We start from the raw sequence: 7,538 nt of genomic DNA, 5'->3' as shown, positions 1-7,538 counted from the left end.
CCACAATTACCATTGTTCCTGGCCCGGGCTTCAATCCGGCCTCCCACATTATTCCGGATACCACACCTGACCCTCATAACTGCATCTCTCTGATCCACCTGACGTTCACCCCATTTCCCCATATTTCCTTCTTTCCTGTTCCTCACCCTGATCACACTTAGTTTATTGATGGCAGTTCCACCAGGCCTAATCGCCACACACCAACAAAGGCAGGCTGTGCTATAGTGCAAGACACTAGCCCGCCTCTTAAAACCTCTCATTTCCTTTCTATCGTGGAAATCTATTCTCAAGGAAATAACTTCTCAGTGTTCCATCTGCTATTCTACTATTTCTCAGGGATTATTCAGGCCCCCTCCCTTCCCTACACATCAAGCTCAGAGATTTGCCCCCGCCCAGGACTGGCAAATTAGCTTTACTCAACATGCCCCGAGTCAGATAACTAAAATACCTCTTGGTCTAGGTAGACACTTTCACTGGATAGGTAGAGGCCTTTCCTACAGGGTCTGAGAAGGCCACCACAGTCATTTCTTCCCTTCTGTCAGACACAATTCCTCAGTTTAGCCTTCCCACCTCTATACAGTCTGACAACAGACCAGCCTTTATTAGTCAAATCAGCCAAGCACTTTTTCAGGCTCTTAGTATTCAGTGAAACCTTTATAACCCTTACGGTCCTCAGTCTTCAGGAAAAGTAGAACAGACTAAAGGTCTTTTAAAAACACACCTCGAGACGTTCTTCGCCGAGAGTCATCTGGGTTTCCTGCTTCAACAGTGCTTGGACGGAACCCGGCGCTCGTCCCCCACCCCGGCCGGCCGCCCATAGCCAGCGTTCCGTCACCTCTTCACCGCGCCCTCGGACTGCCCCAAGGCCTCCGCCGCCGCTCCAGCGCTGCGCAGCCACCGCCGCCGCCGCCGCCTCTCCTTAGTCGCCGCCATGACGACCGCGTCCACCTCGCAGGTGCGCCAGAACTACCACCAGGACTCAGAGGGCGCCATCAACCGCCAGATCAACCTGGAGCTCTACGCCTCCTATGTTTACCTGTCCATGTCTTACTACTTTGACCACGATGATGTGGCTTTGAAGAAATTTGCCAAATACTTTCTTCACCAATCTCATGAGGAGAGGGAACATGCTGAGAGACTGATGAAGCTGCAGAACCAATGAGGTGACCGAATCTTCCTTCAGGATATCAAGAAACCAGACTGTGATGACTGGGAGAGCGGGCTGAATGCGATGAGGTGTGCATTACATTTGGAAAAAAATGTGAATCAGTCACTACTGGAACTGCACAAACTGGCCACTGACAAAAATGACCCCCATTTGTGTGACTTCATTGAGACACATTACCTGAATGAGCAGGTGAAAGCCATCAAAGAATTGGGTGACCACGTGACCAACTTGCGCAAGATGAGAGCACTCGAATCTGGCTTGGCAGAATATCTCTTTGACAAGCACACCCTGGGAGACAGTGATAATGAAAGCTAAGCCTCAGGCTAATTTTCCCCATAGCCGTGGGGTGACTTCCCTGGTCACCTAGGCAGTGCATGCATGTTGGGGTTTCCTTTACCTTTTCTATAAGTTGTACCAAAACATCCACTTAAGTTCTTTGATTTGTACCATTCCTTCAAATAAAGAAATTTGGTACCCCCCCCAAAAAAAAAAAAAAAAACACACCTCACCAAGCTCAGCCACCAACTTAAAAAGGACTGGACAATACTTTTACCACTTTCCCTCCTCAGAAGTCAGGCCTGTCCTCAGAATGCTGCAGGGTACAGCCCATTTGAGCTCCTGTATAGATGCTCCTTTTTATTAGGCCCCAGTCTTATCCCAGACACCCGATCAACTTAGACTGTGCCCCAAAAAACTTGTCATCCCTACTATCTTCTGTCTAGTCATACTCCTATTCACTGTTCTCAACTATTCATACATGCCCTGCTCTTGCTTACACTGCCAGTTTACACTGTTTCTCCAAGCCATCACAGCTGATATCTCCTGGTGCTATCCCCAATCCCACTCTTAACTCTTAAAGTAAATAAATAATCTTTGCTGGCAAGGCTATGCTGAACCTCTTTAAGCACTCTCTAATTAGATGTCCTAAGTCCTCCCAATTCTTAGTCCTTTAATACCTGTATTTCTCCTTCTCTTATTCCGTTTAGTTTTTCAGTCCATACAAAACCATATCTAGGCCATCACCAATAATTCTACACGACAAATTTTTCTTCCAATAACCCCAGAATATCACCCCTTACCACAAAATCTTCCTTCAGCTTAATCTCTCCCACTCTAGGTTCCCACGCTGCCCCTAATCCTGCTCGAAGCAGGCCTGAGAAACATCACCCATTCTCTCTCTCCATACCATCCCCCCAAAATTTTCACCGCCCCAACACTTCAACACTATTTTGTTTCAGTTTTCTTATTAATATAAGAAGGCAGAATGTCAGGCCTCTGAGCCCAAGCCAAGCCATCGCATCCCCTGTGACTTGCATATATACGCCCAGATGGCCTGAAGTAACTGAAGAATCACAAAAGAAGTGAAAATGCCCTGCCCTGCCTTAACTGATGACATTCCACCACAAAAGAAGGGAAAATGGCCTGTTCCTGCCTTAACTGATGACATTATCTTGTGAAATTCCTTCTCCTGGCTCATCCTGGCTCAAAAGCTCCCCTACTGAGTACCTTGTGGCCCCCACTCCTGCCTGCCAGAGAACACCCCCCCCTTTTGCCTTTACCTACCCAAATCCTATAAAACAGCCCCACCTGTATCTCCCTTTGCTGACTCTCTTTTCAGACTGGGCCCGCCTGCACCCAGGTGAAATAAACAGCTTTATTGCTCACACAAAGCCTGTTTGGTGGTCTCTTCACAATATTGATTGTCAAACTAAAATTAAAACATCTTATTGCTACTTTAGAACATTTTAGAAAGATAATTTGAGCCATTTTAAAAAACCATCATGTGAGCAATATTGTATTGACTAAATAATTAAAAGGTTTTCAGTACGGTACTCTTGAACAAGGCAGCTTGTCCGTCCATGTTTGTAGCAGTATCATTTCAGTGATTGGGGGAGCACCCTTCATCTTCCTCTCCAATAAAGATGTATATAATAACTACTTTTTTTTTTTTTTTGCATTTTCTTCTCTGTAACATCTGTGCCTTCCCCTCAAAATATCCCATAGGAATGATTTTAGCATGATAACAACCAACATCCTGCTGCTTGTATTACTTTCTTACACTAATTACAACACAAGCTGCAAGATTTGTTTTGTCTCAAACTACACATGAAAATAAAACAGATTCAGAGTAACCACTTTAAATTCTCATCCTAAGGAAAAATGGTGGTGTCCGAGGCAATGGAAGTAAAATAAGCAGAGATTACTAGGAAAAGAGTCTTTTGAAGCTGTTATCCATTTATTTTTGTTTTTATTTATTTGTGTGTGTGTGTGTGTGTGTGTGTGTGGCGGAATCTCGCTCTGTCGCCAGGCTGGAGTGCAGTGGCGCGATCTCCGCTCACTGCGACCTCTGCCTCCCGTGTTCGAGTGATTCTCTTGGCTCAGCCTCCTGAGTAGCTGGGACTAGAGGCATGTGCCACCATGCCCAGCTAATTTTGTGTTTTTTTAAGTAGAGACGGGGTTTCACCATGTTGGCCAGGATGGTCTCGATCTCTTGACCTCATGATCTGCCTGCCTCGGTCTCCCAAAGTGCTGGGATTACAGGCGTGAGTCACAGCGCCCAGCCCTGTTATCCATTTCTAATACCCTGTGTTGCAAAGGAATTTTGAGGAAGAAATGAAAAGTGTTGTGAGTAGGCAAAGGGGAACCTCGGTCTTAGCTCTTAAAAGAGATTTAAATGAAGACTTGAGATGTGATGCAAATGACATAGTTTGTAAATCCATAAAAGCTCAGGTGTGGCAAATTTTCAAAGTATTTGCATTTTTCTTTGATAATGTTTTCAGAATATTTGTATTTCATACAAATATAATAAACGAAATATTTTGCTTTCATTATAAAGCACTCTTCTTCATCACCTCCAAATTACTATCATCATTTCATTTAAAGACAACTTTAAAAGTTCTCCCACATTATGAAGCACAATAAATTATACTACATATTCATTCCACTAACTATTCCTTGAGGTATCTCTTGAAAATTATATTTACTATTTCTGATTCATTATCTTCACTACGTTTTCTGGAATTATTAATTTTATATCTTTAACTCTGCCTTGAAATTATGTTTTTTAAGAGGAAATTTTATCTGGAATAGCATATAAAAATATTTTTATTTTGATTATTGGATTTTTTTCATATGCCCCTTAAATAACAATATAGTAATTTTGTTTCCATGATTTTGCTGAACTTGGGCAATAGGATGTTTTGTTATATTAAAACACTCTCAATGTAAATAATAAATGTTTTTATTAAGGCCCAGTTTCTTACATTTTCAGATTTTGATTCAGATTTAGAAATACAAATTGTAATCAGTGGAATGGGTAAGACTATAGTAGTAAATGTACACACTTAGAATATAAAATATTGTTCATTCTATAACAACAAACAATTCACTGTTGGCATTTTTACACAAGATTACTAACACATGATTTATGCAATAATTTGCACACTAATTTGTGAAAGGTCCTATTGTTGGATTTCTGTCTAAGATAGTTAATAGAAACTCTCTGAATGTAGATAGCAAGGAACATGTGGCTGCCCGTAGCATCTTGAAAATTGCTATCAGTCTAACTCATATTCATTGGCCCTCTCCAGGAGAATATGTAACATGAAAATAAAATGAGCAGAAAAAACTATTCACACATATGAAAAGAAAATGTTCTTAGCAATGACCATGAGACAGGTAAGGGGAATGAATGAAACTCAGGCTTGTGGATATTGCTAACCTTCTTTCATTAGAATTTAAAAAGGATTGTAATTTTTTTTGGGGGGTGTAATCTTTTTGTTAGCTCTCTTTTCTTTGCCTTATTTTCTCAGTAAAGTCTTTTTAAAGTTTTTTGAAAATTTCTCCCTGTTTTTACTAAGCTAAGGGGGAAAAGGAGGTAGATATTTGTATTCATGCCTAAGCATATAAAGGGAAGAATTTGCCATAAAGGTCAGAGGTCAGGCTCATGAAACTCCTACTATTTGAAGAGCCTTAAGAGAGACTATTTGAAGAGTCTTAAGAGGCAGAAACACAGGGACTTGATGGTGAGGACCACTGCTTTTCCATAAGCTCTTTCTGCCATTTCATTTGAGGATATCTGAGGGATGTGCAAGTTTGAATACTCATGATTTCTTCATTCTTTCCTGGGGTTTTGGTGACTCTGATCTGGACTGTGGTGACAATATTTACTAAGTCCAGGCACAATCTTTAAGTTTTTACATTCGTGATTTTATTCTTACATCACGACAACTTAAAACATAGTATGTACATTATCCATATTGTGTGTATTATAAAATTTCTGATTTAGATGCAAAATTAACTTATAAAAGACAATAAAGCATGCTGGAGTATGCTTGTCTTCAAGGAATATGCTGGTCTATTTCAAATCATTGTATTGATTAAAAAATGTCCTATAGTTCATATTTCTTAACCCCTACTGCTATTAATCAAGTGTTTCATATAAGTGCACTTTTACTACTTCCAAGATGCCTAGAATAGTAACATTTAATATATACAATTCAGAATAACTCTGAACATAACCTTATAATTAACTGTGAAAATAATTTTAGTTTAAGGATTAAATTTTAAATGAATGGCAACATAAACAATCTATGTGTCAAATCTTCTAGAATTTTTTTTTTGCAGAACTTATTTTTTATAGGTTAACTCAAAAATAATTTTCCCTTTTCAAAATTCTTGTCAACAGCTCAGTGAAATAATTTCCTGAATAAATAAAAACTATTCCTATTATTCGTCCCAAATAATTTCTAGTCTAAGTCAATAATTTTACAAAAATTTTAGGATTATACTTCTAAAAGTAAGTTAAGTTTCTACAGTAGTCTATAAAACATTCTAAGGAATTGGCATTACCAAAGTACCACTTATACAACCAGTGTGTGTGCAGGTTTGTTACATGGATATATTGCATGATGCAGAGGTTCAGGATAGAGATCCCATAATCCAGGTAGTGAGCACAGTATTTAATAAGTAGTTTTTCAATCCATGTCCACTTGTTTCTTCCCACACTAGTAGTCCACAATATCTATTGTTCCCATGTTTATATTCATGTTTGCTCAATGTTTAGCTTCCGCTTATAGGTGAGAACATAAGTCTTTGGGTTTTGTTTCTGTGTTAACTTACTTAAGATTATGGCCTCCAGCTGCATCCATGTTGCAGCAAATGATGTGATTTTTTTATTTCTTTTTATAGCTGCATAGTATTCCGTGCAGTTTACGTACCACAGCTTCTTTATCCAATCTGAAAATGATGGGCATCTAGGTTGATTCCCTGCCTTTCTCTTGTAAATAGTACAGGGATGCGTATGTGAGTGTGTATGTCTTTTTGGTAGCATGATTTATTTTCCTTTGGATGCATACCAGTAAATGGCATTGCTGGGTTATATGACAGCTCTGTTTTAAGTTCTTTGAGAAATCTCCATACTCCAAATTGGCTGAACTAATTTACATTTCCACAAACAGTATATAAGTGCTCCCTTTTCTCTGTAACCTTGCCAGCATCTGTTATTTTTTGACTTTTTAATAATAGCCATCCTGACTGGTGTGAGATGGTATCTTACTGTGGTTTTGATTTGCATTTCTCTGATGATTAGTTAAGGAAGCTGAGCAATTTTTCATGTGTTTGTTAGTCATTCATATGTCTTCTTTTGAGAAGTGTCTATTCATGTCCTTTGCCCAATTTTTAGTGAGGTAATAATCTCATTACAAATTTTTATTTTTATTTTTTGGCCAGGTGTGGTGGCTCATGCCTATAATCCCAGCACTTTGGGAGATCGAGGCGGGTGGATCGCTTGAGGTCAGGAGTTCAAGACCAGCCTGGCCAACATGGTGAAACCCTGCCTCTACTAAAATAGAAAAATTTGCCAGGCATGGGAGCGCATGCCTGTAGTCCCAGCTACTCGGGAGGCAGAGGTGAGAGAATCACTTGAACCCAGGAGGTGGAGGATGCAGTGAGCCTAGGTCACTCCATTGCACCCCAGCCTGGGTGACAGAGTGAGACTAGGACTCGAAAAAAAAAAAATTGTTTTCTGATTTCCTTAAGTTAATTATAGATTCTGGATATGAGACCTTTGTCAGATATGTAGTTCGCAAATATTTTCTCCCATTCTGTAGAATATCTGTTTACTCTGTTGATAGTTTATTTTGCTGTGCAGAAGTTCTTTGTTTAACTATATCTCACTAGTCAATTTTTTATTTTGTTGCAATTGCTTTTGGAGACTTAGCCAAATATTCTTTGTTAATACCAACATTTAGAAGGGTATTAGCTAGGTTTTCTTCTAGGTCTTTATAATTCAAGACTTTACATTTAAATCGCTGACAGATCTTGAGTTAATTTTTGTATATGGTGAAAGGTAGGGGTCTAGTTTTTTCTT

The 7,538-nt window shown here is 39.6% G+C and overlaps 1 pseudogene; it reads left to right on the top strand.

Annotated features, from left to right (window-relative positions):
• The first annotated feature begins 731 nt into the window (after positions 1-731).
• On the top strand, positions 732-1,642 carry LOC129484893 (ferritin heavy chain-like; annotated as a pseudogene).
• The last annotated feature ends 5,896 nt before the right edge of the window (positions 1,643-7,538 follow it).

Source organism: Symphalangus syndactylus, chromosome 6, assembly GCF_028878055.3.
Source record: "Symphalangus syndactylus isolate Jambi chromosome 6, NHGRI_mSymSyn1-v2.1_pri, whole genome shotgun sequence".
Lineage (NCBI taxonomy): Eukaryota > Metazoa > Chordata > Mammalia > Primates > Hylobatidae > Symphalangus > Symphalangus syndactylus.
This window is presented reverse-complemented; position numbering and strand designations above follow the sequence as displayed.